At 40.2% G+C, this 15,695-nt stretch overlaps 2 long non-coding RNA genes across 5 annotated transcripts in view; one reads left to right on the top strand and one right to left on the bottom strand.

Moving 5' to 3' along the window:
• The window catches only part of LOC109270823 (uncharacterized), a 678,705-nt gene that overhangs the window by 576,865 nt on the left and 86,145 nt on the right, over window positions 1–15,695 (top strand). The window lies entirely within an intron of this gene.
• LOC109270827 (uncharacterized) lies at window positions 8,112–15,373 on the bottom strand. Its single transcript, XR_002081700.2, has 2 exons — window positions 15,307–15,373; window positions 8,112–9,820 (listed from the first exon to the last, which is right to left on the bottom strand). It is a non-coding gene; the product is annotated as an uncharacterized LOC109270827 (long non-coding RNA).

Raw genomic sequence — 15,695 nt, 5'->3', positions numbered from 1 at the left:
TTATCATGGTCTCGGATATTGTGAATGTATGGTTGAATTTGGTTTGCTAATATTTTGTTGAGGATTTTTGCATCTATGTTTCTTTCGAGGAGAATTGTTCCATTTCGTCTTTTTTTTTTTTAATTTTTAATTTATTTTTGAGACAGAGAAAGAGCATGAACGGGGGAAGGTCAGAGAGAGGGAGACACAGAATCTGAAACAGGCTCCAAGCTGTCAGCACAGAGCCCGATGCGGGGCTTGAACTCACAAACCGTGAGATCATGACCTGAGCTGAAGTCAGATGCTCAACCCACTGAGCCACCCAGGCACCCCCCCCATTTCGTCTTTTTGGCTAGTGCCTGCGGTAGCTCCAAACTGCAGGGCACTTCCCCCGTGCTGTCCGGAGAAACTTGTGTTGGTGGGTGGGGCCGCAATCAGACCAGATGTCTGCCCCCAGTTCACTACTGGGGCCACAGTCAGACTGGTGTGTACCTTATCTTCCCCTCTCCCAGAAGCAGGACTCACTGTGGAGTGGTGTGGCCCCTGTCTGGGCTACTTGCACTATGCCAGGCTTGTGGTGCTGCTTCACTGGGATCTGGCCAAGGGCGTATTAAACGGGGTGGATCCACAAGGTGCACAGGGGCGGGAGGGGCAGGCTTAGCTAGCTTTGTGTTGGTGGTCCCCTGCGGGAGGGGCCCTGCAGCACCAGGAGGGAGGCTGCCCGTCGGAGGGATGTTGGTAGGGTCTGTGATTTTGGTATCAGGGTAATGCTGACCTCAGAGAATGGATTTGGAAGTATTCATTCCTCTTCAGTTTTTTGGAATGGCTTGAGGAGAATAGGTATTAACCCTTAAAATATTTGGTGGGATTCACCTAGGAAACACCTAGTCCTGGACCTTTGTTTATTGGTAGTTTTTATTAATGATTCAGTTTAGTTACTAGCGATCAGTCTATTTGGATTTTGTATTTTTTTCTGATTCAGTCTTGGAAGATTATGGGTTTCTAGGAATTTATTTCTTCTAGCCAATTTGTTAGTGCATAATTGTTCATAATACCCATAAGCCTTTGTATTTGTGTGTGATTGGTTGTAACTTCCCTTTGTGATTTTATTTGGGCCTTTTTTTTTTTTTTTTTTTCTTGGTGAGTCAGGATCAAGTTTATCAATTTTGTTTTTACCTTTCAAAGAAACAGTTCCATGTTTCATTGATCTTCTCTATTGCTTATTTTTTTAAGGCTCTTTCATTTATTTCCACTCTCATCTTTATTATTTCTTTACTTCTACTAAGTTTGGACCTTTTCTTTTTCTAGTCCACTTAGGTACAAGGTTAAATAGTTTGATTTTTTTGTTTCTTTTTTTTTTTTTTTAATGTTTGTTTATTTTTGAGACAGAGACAGAGCATGAACCGGGGAGGGTCAGAGACAGAGGGAGACAGAGAATCTGAAACAGGCTCCAGGCTCTGAGCTGTCAGCACACAGCCCGATGCAGGGCTCGAACTCACAGACTGTGAGATCATGACCTGAGCCGAAGTCGGCCGCTTAACCGACTGAGCCACCCAGGCACCCCTATTTTTTTGTTTCTTGAGATAAAACTGTGTTGCTATAGACTTCTCTTTTAGAGCTGCCTTGGCTGCTTCCCATATATTTTTGGATTGTTGTGTTTTCACTTTCGTTTGTCTCCAGGTATTTTTTTTACTTGCTTTGTGATTTATTCAGCAACTTGTTTAGTTAGCATGTTGCTTAGCTTCCATGTGTTCAAGTTTTTCTCTAGTTTATTTTTTCTTATTGATTTCTAGTTTCATACCATGGTGGGCAAAAAAAAATGCTTAATGTCAGTCTTCTTAAATTATTGAGATTTGTTTTGTGTCCTAACATGTGACCTATCCTGGAGAATGTTCAATGTGCCCTTGTCAAGAATGTTTATTCTACTGTTTGGGGATGGGATGTTTTATAAATATCTATTAACTTCAGTGGGTCTAATGTGTCATTTAGTGCCACTATTTTCTTCCTGATTTTCTATCTGGATGACCTACTCATTGATTTAAGTACGGTGTTATGGGGCGCCTGGGTGGCGCAGTCGGTTAAGTGTCCGACTTCAGCCAGGTCACGATCTCGCGGTCCGTGAGTTCGAGCCCCGCGTCAGGCTCTGGGCTGATGGCTCGGAGCCTGGAGCCTGTTTCAGATTTTGTGTCTCCCTCTCTCTCTGCCCCTCCCCCGTTCATGCTCTGTCTCTCTCTGTCCCAAAAATAAATAAAAAACGTTGAAAAAAAAAATTAAAAAAAAAATAAAGTTGCCTACTATTAGTGTGTTATTGTCAATTCCTCCTTTTATGTCAGTTAATGTTTACTTTATATGTTAAGGTGCTTTTATGTTTGGCACATAGATATTTGCAGTTAGATTTTCTTCTTGATTTCTTAATAATTATGTAATGCCTTTCTTTGTCTCCTGTTCAAATTTTTATAATACCTCTGTTTTGTCTTAAGTATTGCTACCTCAGCTTTCTGTTTCCATTTGCATGGAGTATCTTCTATCCCTTCACTTTCAGTCTGTATGTGTCTTTATGTCTGAAGTCAGTCTCTTGTCGCAGCCTCTAAATGGGTCTCTTTCCTTTCTTAATTGATTTAGCCACCCTTTGTCTTTTGATTGGAACATTTAGTCCATTACATTTTAAGTAATTATTGACAGGTATAAAATTATTGCCATTTTGGGAATTTTTGCTTTGGTAATTCTCTGTTCCTCTCTTCTCTTGTGATTAGATTAGGGTTAGACTTTTAGTGTTTTGTTTGGATTTAAGTGAATCTATTATAGGTTTTTGGTTTGTGGTTACCATCAGGTTCATATAGATCATCCTATGTATAGAACAGTCTATTTTAAGTTAATGGTGACTTAAAATACATTGTAAAAGCATTATATTTTTTATTCCTTAGCTCCATGTTTTGTTTTTGATGTCCTATTTTCTATATTTTTATTTTGTGTATCCCTTAACTACTGCAAATATAGTTGATTTTAGTAGTTTTGTCTTTTAACCTTCATACTAGCTTGGCAAGTGGCTGATTCACTGCCTTTATTATAGGTTTGTTTTTACCAGTGATTTTTTTTTTCTTTCATAATTTTCTTCTACTTGTGGTTTTTTATTTTCCATTTAAAAGAAATGCTCAAGGGACCTCTTTTAAGGCCGGGTTAGTGGTGATGAGCTCCTTTAACTCCTGTTTATATGGAAAACAACTTCTCTTTCCTTCAATTTTGAAGGATAACCTTGCTGGGTAGAATGTTTTTAATTGTAGGATTTTCCTTATCAGCATTTTGATTTTTTTTTTTAATATTCTGAGACAGAAAGGCAGAGTGTGAGCAGGGGAGGGGCAGAGAGAGAGAGACACACACACAGAAGCGAGCTGCAGGCTCCATGCTGTCAACACAGAGTCCAACGTGGGGCTCAAACCCACAGACCACAAGATCAGGACTTTAGAGAAAGTCGGACGCCTGACAGAGCCACCCAGGCACCCCTCCTGTCAGCACTTTGAATCTATTGTGTCATTACCTCTGGCCTATAGGTTTCTGCTGAAAACTTAGCTAATAGTCTCAGTGCATGGGATGGTGCCTGGGGTGCGGGTTGGTTCTAGGAGAAATGTGACTAGTTGCTTTCTTCTTGCTGATTTTATTTTTTTTTTAATTTTTTTTTTTTTTAACGTTTATTTATCTTTGAGACAGAGAGAGACAGAGCATGAACAGGGGAGGGGCAGAGAGAGAGGGAAACACAGAATCTGAAACAGGCTCCAGGCTCTGAGCTGTCAGCACAGAGCCCGACGCGGGGCTTGAACTCACGGACTGTGAGATCATGACCTGAGCCGAAGTCGGACGCTTAACCGACCAAGCCACCCAGGCGCCCCAATCTTCTTGCTGATTTTAAGATTCTCTCTTTATCTCTCAGTTTTCACGTTTTAATTATATATCTTGGTGCAGACCTCTTTGTGGTTCTCCGTGCTTTCTGGACCTGAATGTTTCCTTCCCCAGGTTAGGGAAATTTTCAGCTATTTCTTCAAATAAATTTTCTGCCTCCTTTTCAGTCTCTTCTGCTTCTAGTACTCCTGTAATATGAATGTTAGTATGCTAGATGCTATCCCAGAAGTCCCTTAAACTATCCTTACTATATTAAATTCTTTTTTCTTTTTGTTGATCAGCTTGAGTGATCTCCACTACCATCTTCCAGATAGCTAATCTGTTGTTCTGCATCCTCTAATCTGATTCCCTTTAGTGTATTTTTCGTTTTATTTAATCTTTAGTTCTGATTGGTTCTTTATATTTTCTATCTCTTTTTCAAAGTTGTCACTGTTCACCCACTCTTCTTTTGGGTTTGGTGAGCATCTTTACGATCATTACTTTGAAATTTTTATCAGGTAGATTGCATATGTCTCTTTGATTTCGTCCTTTTTCTTCGTTCTTTTGTTTGGGACACTTTCCTCTCTCTCCTCAGTTTGCCTGACTCTCTGTGTGTGTTTCTATGTATTAGGTAGATCAGCTACATCTCTTGGTCTTGGAAGAGTGGCCTTATATACAGAGTGTCCTGTGGGGCAAAGAAGCACGATCCCTTCCTCACCCAGCCATCAGAAGTAGGCACTCCAGGGCTGGTCCCTGTGTGGCTCAGCCACGACTACTGCAGGCACACTGGTGGACAGAGCTGGCCTCTGCTATGGCTATGGGGGCACCAGTCCTGGCTGAGGTCACTCAGTAGGAGTGGTCAACAGGACCTGCTTTGGAGAGACAACTACCAGGGAGGGTAGGTCAAGTGGTGCTAGCAAAGTAGATGGATAATGTCAGAAATAGCACCCCCTAGTGCTGGGCTAGATAAGAAGGGAAGTAGGAAAAAAGGCACCCAGCAGGCCTTCCCTTCCTGGAGACATTTCCTTCACATACTACGCAGGTGATTTCCAAACTGCTGCCTCTGTGCTGGGTCTCAGAGTGACTTTGGGCTCTTTAAGAGAAAAATCTTGTGGGCACCTGGGTGGCTCAGTTGGTTAAGCCTCCATCTTCGACTCAGGTCACCATCTCACAGTCTGAGTTTGAGCCTCACGTTGGCTCTGTGCTGACAGCTCAGAGCCTGACCCCTGCTTTGGATTCTGTGTTTCCCTCTCTCTCTCTCTGCCCCTCTCCTACTGGCACTATGTCTCTCTCTCAAATATAAACATGTAAAAAAAAAAAAAAAAAAAAAAAGAGCAAAATCTTGATATCCTATAGCCCTGTGACTCTCCTAGAGTTTTAAGTCTAACAGATTTTCAAAGCCAGACATTATGGGAGTTTGTCTTCCCAGGGAAGGGGTTCCTCATGTGAATCTTGAATGATCTGCTCCTCAGGGAGGATCACTGCATTTTTTACATCTGTCCTACTCATGGGCTGCTGCACTAGGGGTGTAAGGTCCTGCCTAGATCGCATCTCTACCCTCCCCCTCCCTTGATGTGGCTTTTCTTTATATCTTTAGTTGTGGAAGAGCTGTTCTGCTAGCTTTCAGTTAATTCTCAAAGAGAGTTGTGCTCTATGTATAGTTTTGGTGTGTCCAATGGGTAAAGTGAGATCAGGATAATTCTTCCTCTACTATCTTGATTGTAACTCTTACAATCCTTCTTTAATGCGAGGCAAAATTTACCAGCTTTTCTTTGTTGGGAGATTTTTTATTACTAACTCAATCTCCTTAGTAATAATGGGTCTGTTCTTATTTTCTATCTCTTCCTGATTCAGTCTTGGTAGGTTATGATTCTAATAATTTATTTTGGTTTGTCCAGTTTGTTGGCAGATAGTTTGTCTCCTTTTCCATTCACAATTTTGACTTGACTCCTTTTGTTCCCTTCCTTAGTCTAGCTAAAGGTTTACCTTTTTGTTTAATAAAACTAAGAGTTGGTTCTTTGAAAAGGTAATCTTTTCTATTGTTTTCCTGTTTTCTATTTCATTTATTTCATTTTTTCCTTCTGCTAACTTTGGGCTTAGTTTATTTTACATTTTCTAATTCGTTGAGGTATATATAGAGTTAGCTTGTGGAGTTGATGTCTTTGTTTATTAATGTGGGCATTTATTGTTAGGAACTTCTTAGAAGTTCTTCGTTTGGCTGCATCCCCTAAGTTTTGCTATGTTGTGGTTCCTGTTTTGTGTTTCTCAGTATACTTTTCTGTTTCCCTTTTAATTTCTTCTTTGATCGATTGGTGGTTCAGGAGAGTGCTGTTTAACTTACAAATACATGGAAATACTCCACTTGTTCTCCTATTGTTAATTTCTAGCATGTATACCATTTTTCAAATTTATTTTTTATTTTTTTTAACATGCATACCATTTTGATCAGAGAGATACTCAGTGTGATTTCTATCTTCCTGAAGTTGCTAAGACTTTGTTTCTATTGCCTAACATATAATCTGTCTCAGAAGATGTTCTCTATGTATACTTGAGAAGAATGTGTATTCTACTATTGTCAGAGAAAATGTTCTGCATATGTCTGTTAGGTCCATTTGGTCTATAGTGTTGCCCACATTGACTCTTTCCTTATTGATTCTCTGGATTATCTAATTATTAAGAATAAGATATTAATCATTTTTACATTATTTTTTGATTCTTTCAGTTCTGCTTTTGCTTTATATATTGAGATGCTCTAATACAGGGTAAATACATATTACAATTGTAACATCCTCCTGTAGGACTGATGCCTTTATATAATGACATTCTTTAAAAATGGCAAAAGAGGAAGGCTTTCTTATCTCATAGATTTATAGCTACCCCTGCTTTTTAAAAAAATTATCTTTTGCTTGAAATATCTTTTTCCATCCTTTCACTCAGTCTGCATGTCTTTAAAGTTACAGTGGGTCTTTGTAGGCAGAGTACCGTTAAATCTTGATTTTTTTTTTTTATCCATTCAGCCATTGTATGTCTTTTGGAGAACTTAATCCATTTACATTTAAAGTAATTATTAATAGGTAAGGACTTAGTATTGCTGTTTTGGTAATAGTTTTCTTTTTTGTAGATCCATTGTTCCTTGCTTCTTATCCTACCCACTTTTGTGTGTTTGATGACTTTTGGTATCAGTTTAATTTGACTTGATTATCTTTTTTGTAATCACTACAGGCTTTTTCTTGGGGTTACTATGAGGCTTGTATGAAATATCTTAAGTTGTTTTCAATTTATTCTCATTTTAATTTTGAGAGCACTCCCTATGTTTTCAACTTATACTTTTCACCACATGTAGGTTATTGATGTTATAATTTATATATTTTTAATCTCCTATCCAAAATAATTCAAAATATTATCATACTTATTTTCATTGCCTTTGTTTTTAAGTTTTAAACTAGTGTTGTAAGTGAATTATGTACAGTTACCATATTACAGAATATATATTTGATCATATATTTACCATTACCAGGGAGTTTTATACTACCTTATGCTTTTATGATATAAACCATCCTTTTTCTTCACTGAAAAAATTCCCTTTAACATTTAAGACCTGTCTAGTCTTAGAACTCTCTCAGCTTTTGTTTAAGAAAGCTCTCTCTCCTTCATTTTTGAGTAATTTCTTGGCCTGGTATAGAATTCCTGGTTTATAATTTCTTTCGAGATTTTGAATATAGCCTGAAACTTTCTGTTGAGTAGTCTTACGGGGGTTCCCTTTAGGTAAATTCTCTTTTCTCTTGCTGCTTCCAAAATTCTTTCTTGGTCTTTGACTTTTGCCAACTTAATTAGAATGTGACCTATTGGCGCCCTAGTTGGCTTCAGTCTATTTTGGATCCTTTCAGCCTCATGGATTTGGATGTCCATTTCTCTCCCAAAATTTGGGAATTTTCAGCCATTAGTGCCTTAAATATACTTTATCCCTTTCTTGCTCCTGGGATTCCTATGTGGGTATTTTTCTTTTGATTGTGCCCTATTGGCCCTGTATACTTTTTTTTTTTTTTTTTTTTTTTTTGCATGGTCAAGTCTGCTGGTGAAGCTATTTAATTGTTCAGTTCATTCAGTGTATTTTTCACTTCTAGGATTTAATTTTTTATGATTTTTATTTGTTGAACTTGTTCATGCATTGTTTTCCTAATTTTGTTGTCGTCTTCTGTGTTCTGTTAACTGTCAGACATGTCAGAATAATCCTCTTAAGTTTAGTGAACTACAAGATCTCCTTTTTTTAGTGTCATTTATTAGCACTTCATTAGTTGCCCCTAGTGGTATCGTGTTTACAGTTTTTAGTGATTTATGTCAGTATCTGCACATTTGAGTAAGTGGTCTCCTCTTCTAGACTGGGCCAGACCACTTGACTTGATTTTCTGCATTTATCAGTTTGTAACATCTTTGAGCAGGTGGCACTTGCTATCAGGGTCTGTTTAGGTGAGGCTTCGAATTAGTGTTTCTGGTTAGATGAGGCCCTCCACAGGTCACAAGTTGGAAAGAGCTCTGGTTAGGGTTGTGTCAGTCTGGAGGCTGCTCTATATTCCTTTGCCCAGTCAGGCTGCAGACTAGTCTTTTGAGGGTGGGAGGAATCAAGTCAGACCTGCACACTCAGCTGTCTGGACAAATGGCTCCACGGATACAAAGCTGCTGGTGATGTTCTCTGTTCAAGTACCATTATAATCAGGGCTGGAGGGCACGCTACCAAGATTAGGGGTTTCAGCTAGCAGGACTGGAGGCTGTATTGAGCAGTGGGCAGAGCTGCAGCTGAGCTTTCCTGCACAAGGAGGTGTAGGCAGCCAAAGAAAAGGTCCCAAGTCTGCTTAGCTCCCCAAGTGAGAGTCTTACCAGACATACCTGTGCCTCAAACTCTCTGGCCAGATAAGCTCACTAGTCTGTCTCCACAGATGGGCAGAGCCACTGGCTGGGCTGTTTGAGTGCTGCTGTGCCAAGACATTTCCCAGTTATCAGAACAGGCTTGCTGGTTGGGCAGGGCCAGGAACTGCATTCAGTATTGGTCTGGGCTAAGAATTAGCTGCCTTGCCAGGGTGAGGAGACCAGACTCAGAGTACAGCAAGGATCTTCATCTGAGTTCCCAGATCAGGCAGACCTGCATCCTGCCTCATTCCCTGGTTAAACTGCGCCACTGTCTTGGCCGTACAGATGAGTGAGGCTGCTCCTTGGGACTTCCACCTGGGCATTGCTGGTAGGAACCATTTGGCCAAGGTCTGAATGCTGGTTGTTGCAAGCCCTGCAGATTCTCCCATGATCTCCTTGAGGTGAGACCAAAGTATAAACTCCCCAAAAGGGACCCACTGTCCATGATGGGCTGTCTTTTCTTACTGGACGGCTGTAGGCTTTGGGGAGACCTCCCAGTGTGTCCCTCCCTCGGCTGGCATAACACCAATGTGTAACTGCTCCTCTTATCTTTCCAGTGAGGTCTGTCTCCAGGTCTTTGGTGCAGAGGTGCTTCACATTCTAGAATGTTTTCATTGATGTCTCATCATGAATGGTTTTCAGTTCTTGTACAGTCAGGAGCTACCTATGTCACCTTCCTGGTGACATCACTCCTACCCCATAATTCATACCTATGCAGCCATTTCTGCTCTTTTTACATATTCACTATTTCTTCCTGCCATTTGCCATCCTGTGTGGCTGGGAGTTTCCTGATGGCAGTCCAGTCTTCTCATTCTTCATGTCTCCTATTACAAGGTTCCGGAAAGATAGATGGCTCACTCACTGTTGTTAGAAAGTTGTTTTCTTTCTCCCTCAGAGACCAGGTGCCAGTAAGCAAGTGTAACTTCATTAAGAACTTAGTTAATGCTCTGTTCACACTGAAGTTTTAATCTTCCAAAGAATGTTACCAGGGAAGCTTGATGAGTAAACAGGCCACGAAAGGAGGGTAGCATTCCCAACATCATTCAGCAGGAAGGTTGTAGATCTGAGAAATAAAGAGGAAAATCTCACTTTTTTGGTCTTGGAGTTTACTAAACCCACCTTGGCATAGGGCACTTAGGGTTCTTTTTCCTTCTGCCTAGAAGCCAGTTTGTTCTGTTCGATAACGTGCTTTTAAAACCTTCATCCATCAGGTCTTTGCTCAAATGCAAGTCCTTCCCTGAGCATTTAATTCTAAACTGGCATCTTCTAGTCACCCCGGATCTTATTCAGTATATTTTTTTCATAAAAAACTTAACATAATCTGTAACACTTGTTTCTATATTTTGTTTGCTTATTTATTGTCTGAACCTCCTCTAGAATTAAAGTTCCATGAGGCACGGATTATCTCTTTGTTCACTGCAAAATCCCCTGTGCCTCAAGATTATTGGCAGAATAAATGAACTGGGGGAGAGAGTTAATAAATGAATTAGGGAGGAGTGTGTCTGAAACTGTGGTTCCTGCATGGTGTCAGCATCAATGGGGATCACGAGCATTTCATCATTCTTAGAAAGGCAAAGCCTTACCCTAGACCTTATGAACCAGGAACACTGGGGGTGAGGCCCAGCAGTCTGCATTTTAAGATTCTCCAGGTGCTTCTGATACCTGTTCAAACTGTTGGGCTCTGTATCTCAATCTTCAGTATACAATTAAGTCACCTGGGGTGTCTTCTCAGAATGCAGATTCTTGTTCAGGAGGGGTGGCTGGGGGTCAGGGAGCCTCCATTTCTCACGAACTCCAGGTGGCGCTCGTGCTGCTATCCACTGGCTTGCCAAGAATCTTTGCTGTCATCTGGGGAGCTATAAAATGTACTGATGCTGGTGCTGCCCTTCCACATTCTACTTTAATTGGTCTGGAGTACAGCTGGACTGAGTCCTTTGAAAAGCTCCTCTGGCGATGCTCATGTGCAGGCGAGGCTGAGAACTGCTGCCTTCAAGGAACGGCACGTGCCTCTTCAGAGTGTCACTGCCTGCGGCAGGTGAGAGGCATTCTGATTCCTGGTCTGAAGGCAAGTTTGGGCCAGGGTATTCCTATGGCTTAGGTACCGTGAGACACAAGACCTGGGTGTTTTTTGAGAACACCCAGAAAATGAAGGCTACAGGAAAGCAAACTCAAGAAGCTAGAAGCTGTGGGGGAAGTCAAAACCCTCCGCTTACTTACTCACCCTAGATGCACAAACCCATCCACTTGGTATCAGGATTTGATGATGCTCACTCGATGCAGATCCAGGAATACAAAAACCAGTGATGTTTTGTCCTGAAGATAAAATGTTTCAGGGATTACGTTAGCCGGCCAGGTTAATTAAAAATGACTCCGATAATTAGTTTCGTGTGTTTAGTTTCTTTGTTATTAGCTCAGGCGCTTTTCATAGAAGGGACAGAAGATCGTAAATGAAACCTCTTTTGGCTTCTCTGTCCCTCCTCTGAACTTGTGTTCTAAAAAAGTGCATCATGCATTCAGAAGGTTGTCTAGATTTGAAATAAATCATCCTTTCAGCATACACAGCTCCAGATATGTTGGGTTATACCTTGAGAATGAAGAGACATAAAAGTGCTGTTTTGTTTTGTCTCTTTTTCCTATTAACATGCCCAGTGGGACTTCAAGAGGTTGATATTTATTAGGATGTTGCAAGAATGCTATCCAAAATGAACAATGAGAAAATAAATATAAATACCTCTCCTAATAAGATTTTAAAGAAGTCTTCCAAACAAGACCCAGGAAGTGGGCTGTAACCCTGAATCACTTGTTCTGAGGTCTTGGGTGGAGCTTTTCTCTGCTTTCTAGGCTGCAGTGAGCGTTACAAGGGTTCAGCAGGAAAAAAGCTCTGGGAGGCAAAACCATACCCTTTTTCTGGGACTGATCCCCCACCCTAGTCAAGGAGGCCAGCAAAGCGAGGACTATATTAAAGGATACTGTCCAACTTGGTCATAGTTGTTCCACAATGTAGATACCATATAAACCTGGCTAATTCCCTCTCCAAAAAATTAGAAAATTGGAATAAGGGGACACAAAGTCTGGGAGTTTTAAAGGTACTTAAATGACATCAGTGAAGAGCAGCGTTCTGCTATCGAAACTTCTCAGGTAATAGAAATGTTCCATACCTTGTATTATCCAATGGAGTAGTGCCATGTGGATAATGAGTATATGAAAGGCAGCTACAATGACTGAGAAACTGAATTTTTAATTTTACTTAATTTTAATTTAAATTAGCAATTAAATTTAAATTTAAAATTACATTTAAAATTAAATATAGTGTATGGGGCTCTGTGCTGATAGCTCAGCGCCTGGAGCCTGCTTCAGATTCTGTGTCTACCTCTCTCTCAAAATATAAACAAACATTTACAAAAATTAAAAAAAAACATATATATATATTGTATTGGACAGCATAGCGCTAGAGTTCAATTTTATGGCCTTTGGCTTCCAAGGAAATCTCCAGAGCCTCTTTGGGTATCTCCTTTGTCAACTTCTGGTTCTTTAGCTGTTGCATCAATTTTATGAGATACCCCAGGAGCTTTTTGATAAATCCCCAATTTATTTCAACTAGCCAAAGGAGCCCTAATTAAGAGATTACATTAATGGAAAGCTTAAATACCGTTCTTTTGTAGAGGGAGTTCTGTCCATCACATTAAAACCATACAGATGTGAAGATTCTGGACCTATTCTTCTCCATGGGTATTCCCCCAAAGTAGGAAGTAAAGGTGGAATAACTCTTTACTTAACATGTCACAGGGCTACTTGCATAGGTGGAAGTGCCTCACATGGTGCGTGACCTTGAGCGTTTTTTTCCACAACATGAGCTTTGGTTCCCCCCAATCATAAGGGGGGGGAGCTTTTTAATTTCAACATTGTAACTGTTATCACATAATAGCTCATCCAATCTTCTCAACAAGCTTGTGAGGTAGATGCCCTTACTGTCATCATCACCATCATGGCATCACTGCTATTCCTTAGCGTTTAGCGATACCAAGAATCAGAGGTGAAGTCAGTTGATTCAGATCCCACTGTTAATATGCAGAGGAGGCAGAATTCACAACCCGGTCTTCTGACTCCGAATTTGACTCTTAGTCGAGAAGAACATCTGTATCTGTTTTAAAATTTTATGGACACAGAAGAAATACCATATGTTTTAATACTTTGGGGAAAAAATGTGAAGCAAATAAAGTTCTCATTTTAAGAGAGAAGAAGAGCAAGGGTGTCACTCTTTTGGGTCTGGATTTTGAGGTGTGTTCTTCAAAGTTCTGTGCTTGGAATGAAGCTTGTAGTATAAAAATGGACTAAAAATTATGGGGAAATCTAGAGAATGTGCCTTAAAGGTAAGCCAGATTACTGTTCTATGTTTAATTATAGCCAATTCTTTTGGCATCTAGTATGTTCTATTCTCACTAAATCCTTACCACAGGCCAATGGGGTTAATACTAAAATTCTGAGTTTCAATATGAAGTTTTGATAAAGGTTGACTGACTTGTGCATAATCACAGAAGTTGGCCAAGATCTGCCTGACTATACAGCTCAAGTTCTAAGCGATGATTTTTTCCATGTGAATTATGAATCTTTAATAAAATTTCACCATAATGGTTCACCTTGTTTTACTGGCACTGCATACATAAAAGGAGCCAGTGTCCACGATGGGCATATCATAGGACTCCTAGGGGATTAATGTGATGGTGACAAAAACACTGGCATGAGATAGCTCAAGGTGATGTGAGCCTCAACCATACCAGCCTCTCCTAGATATTTCTTCTCTGATGTTAACATTGAAATGCTATGGCTTTTCTTAAACAGGGGACAGATAACTGCCATTACAGTCTTACTAGATCCCATCTGATAGAATGTACCTTATCCTTTGTGGTAATACATAATCAAACTCACAACCAGAAAGAATAGAACTTGTGGGATGCTGAATTATTCTGACTCCTAATATTGCTATTAGATAAGATAAAGGCTGAAGAACAGTCTGTATGTGCTTATCTCCTCTAAGCATCGTTGATGTATTGCATGTGCAGAATTCAAGAGGATGGATGAGAGGTTAAGTATTACATTTTCTCATTAAAGGTTACAGTAACCTATTACAAGAAGACGGTAACTTAAGGTGTGTGGCTGAGGAAGAGCCTGTATTTGGACCAAAACGAGATCCCCTCCAGAAGGTTCTGATTTATCAGAGGCCTTGTGGGGCACTGTGAACATTTTTTAAACAGCCCAAGCCAGATGAGCATATGTAAAACTCATGTTGAGGATGCATATGGGAGACCTAGGTTTCAGGTCAAGAATGACTGAAGGTTGCTCTCAGCAACAGGCTATCTTGAATATGGTTAGCCACCCACTATGGAAGTGGGATTTCAGAGGTTAATGATGACTTTATTGGTAGTCCAGTGCTGGGGATTATTGATCTGGCTCTGGTTCTATTCATCGAACCTACCATATGATCTATAATAAGGAAGTATTGGACTGAAGAGTTTCCGTCAATATTAAGAGCTGAGTTCATATGGCTTTTTTCATTTGTAACTCATTACCAAGAGGGAGAGGCGGTCACAGGTGGGGTGACCAGGAATGTGGACGAACTCAGATAATGACATATTGGCAAGAATTAGAGGGCACTGCGATGATTAGCTAGAAGGAGAGATACTGAGGGGGAAGAAAATAATTATTTTTCAGATTCAAACAATTTAATATTCCTACAGAGCTGATTATTCACTAATTAAAATGTTCAGCTTGACACAAGATTAATGGGAGAAGCGGATTAAATGGAGATTTTACCTAGATTGAAAGTGATTTGAGGACAAAGAGCCATGTCTTTGTCATAATTGCCACGTGTAGCATTATGGCAACTACTTCATCCAATGTCAACAACTGTTTGTTGACAGGAACTATACAAAGTGACTATTAGGTAAGAGACTTAATAGGAATCAGAATTGTCTGAAAATTAGAGCTGATAACCAACCGAAGAAGTCCTTATGTCACTAGATATTTATTATCAGAGTCTGGATAGCCACCTGTCAGGTGATCTGTCCACATGAAAGATGCCTAGATAGGTACTTTTCTGAGTTTCCACAGTGATATTGTTAGTAACTAACGGATACATCAGAATATAAATCACTCATTAAGTATCATCCTTGAAGCTGATTATATTATTGAAGTAAGTTTAGTATCTGAGTAGCAAGGACCCTGAAGAATGAAGGAAAACATTGGCTGGGGAGGACATAGTAGGGAAGTCTAGATCCCTGATGAAAAAATGTACCTTTATAACAAGTTGGTTCTAATATTTCCCAGAGACTTGATATCTTCCCCCCGCCCCAGCCCCCCGCAGGACATGTTTGGCTACTCAGCCAAGGTCTTGGTGGGTTATCTTTCACTGAGTCTGGTAGGACTGAAGGACTCCCATCTCTACCAACTAGACATGATAGTTGTCATTTCTCTCATCAGGCTTTTTTCCTTCCTTGAATCGAGAATTGATAGGTACCTACTTACACTACACACACATATATATCCACCTACCTGCTTGTCCATGTATCCCTTTCTCCCTCGTTCCTTAAAAGTGCATTATAGTGGGCTTCAGGTAATCTCCCATAAATTCCATGTGGCTGTGGCCAAGTCATTTGACCTCTGTAAAACAAAGGTCTGATGAGTTTCCACCTGGAGTCCTTTCCATTCCAAATGTAACATTTGCATCATAGGCACAGCACAGGAAAAGTGAACATATAAAACCTATTTTCTAATTCAAGGGAACATTAGATCTGGATTTGGAGAGTCACACAAGTGATAAGGCAACAACCAAAGCCACATGACTAGGCAGAATATGATTGGGTTGGAAGAAAAGGGGGCAGTAAGTTCTGCTAAGGGTTATGAGAGGGAGGAGTTCCTGGAAAAGTTGTGTAAAAAAACAG

Source organism: Panthera pardus, unplaced genomic scaffold (genome assembly GCF_024362965.1).
Source record: "Panthera pardus isolate Hobbes unplaced genomic scaffold, ASM2436296v1 HiC_scaffold_19, whole genome shotgun sequence".
Lineage (NCBI taxonomy): Eukaryota > Metazoa > Chordata > Mammalia > Carnivora > Felidae > Panthera > Panthera pardus.
This window is presented reverse-complemented; position numbering and strand designations above follow the sequence as displayed.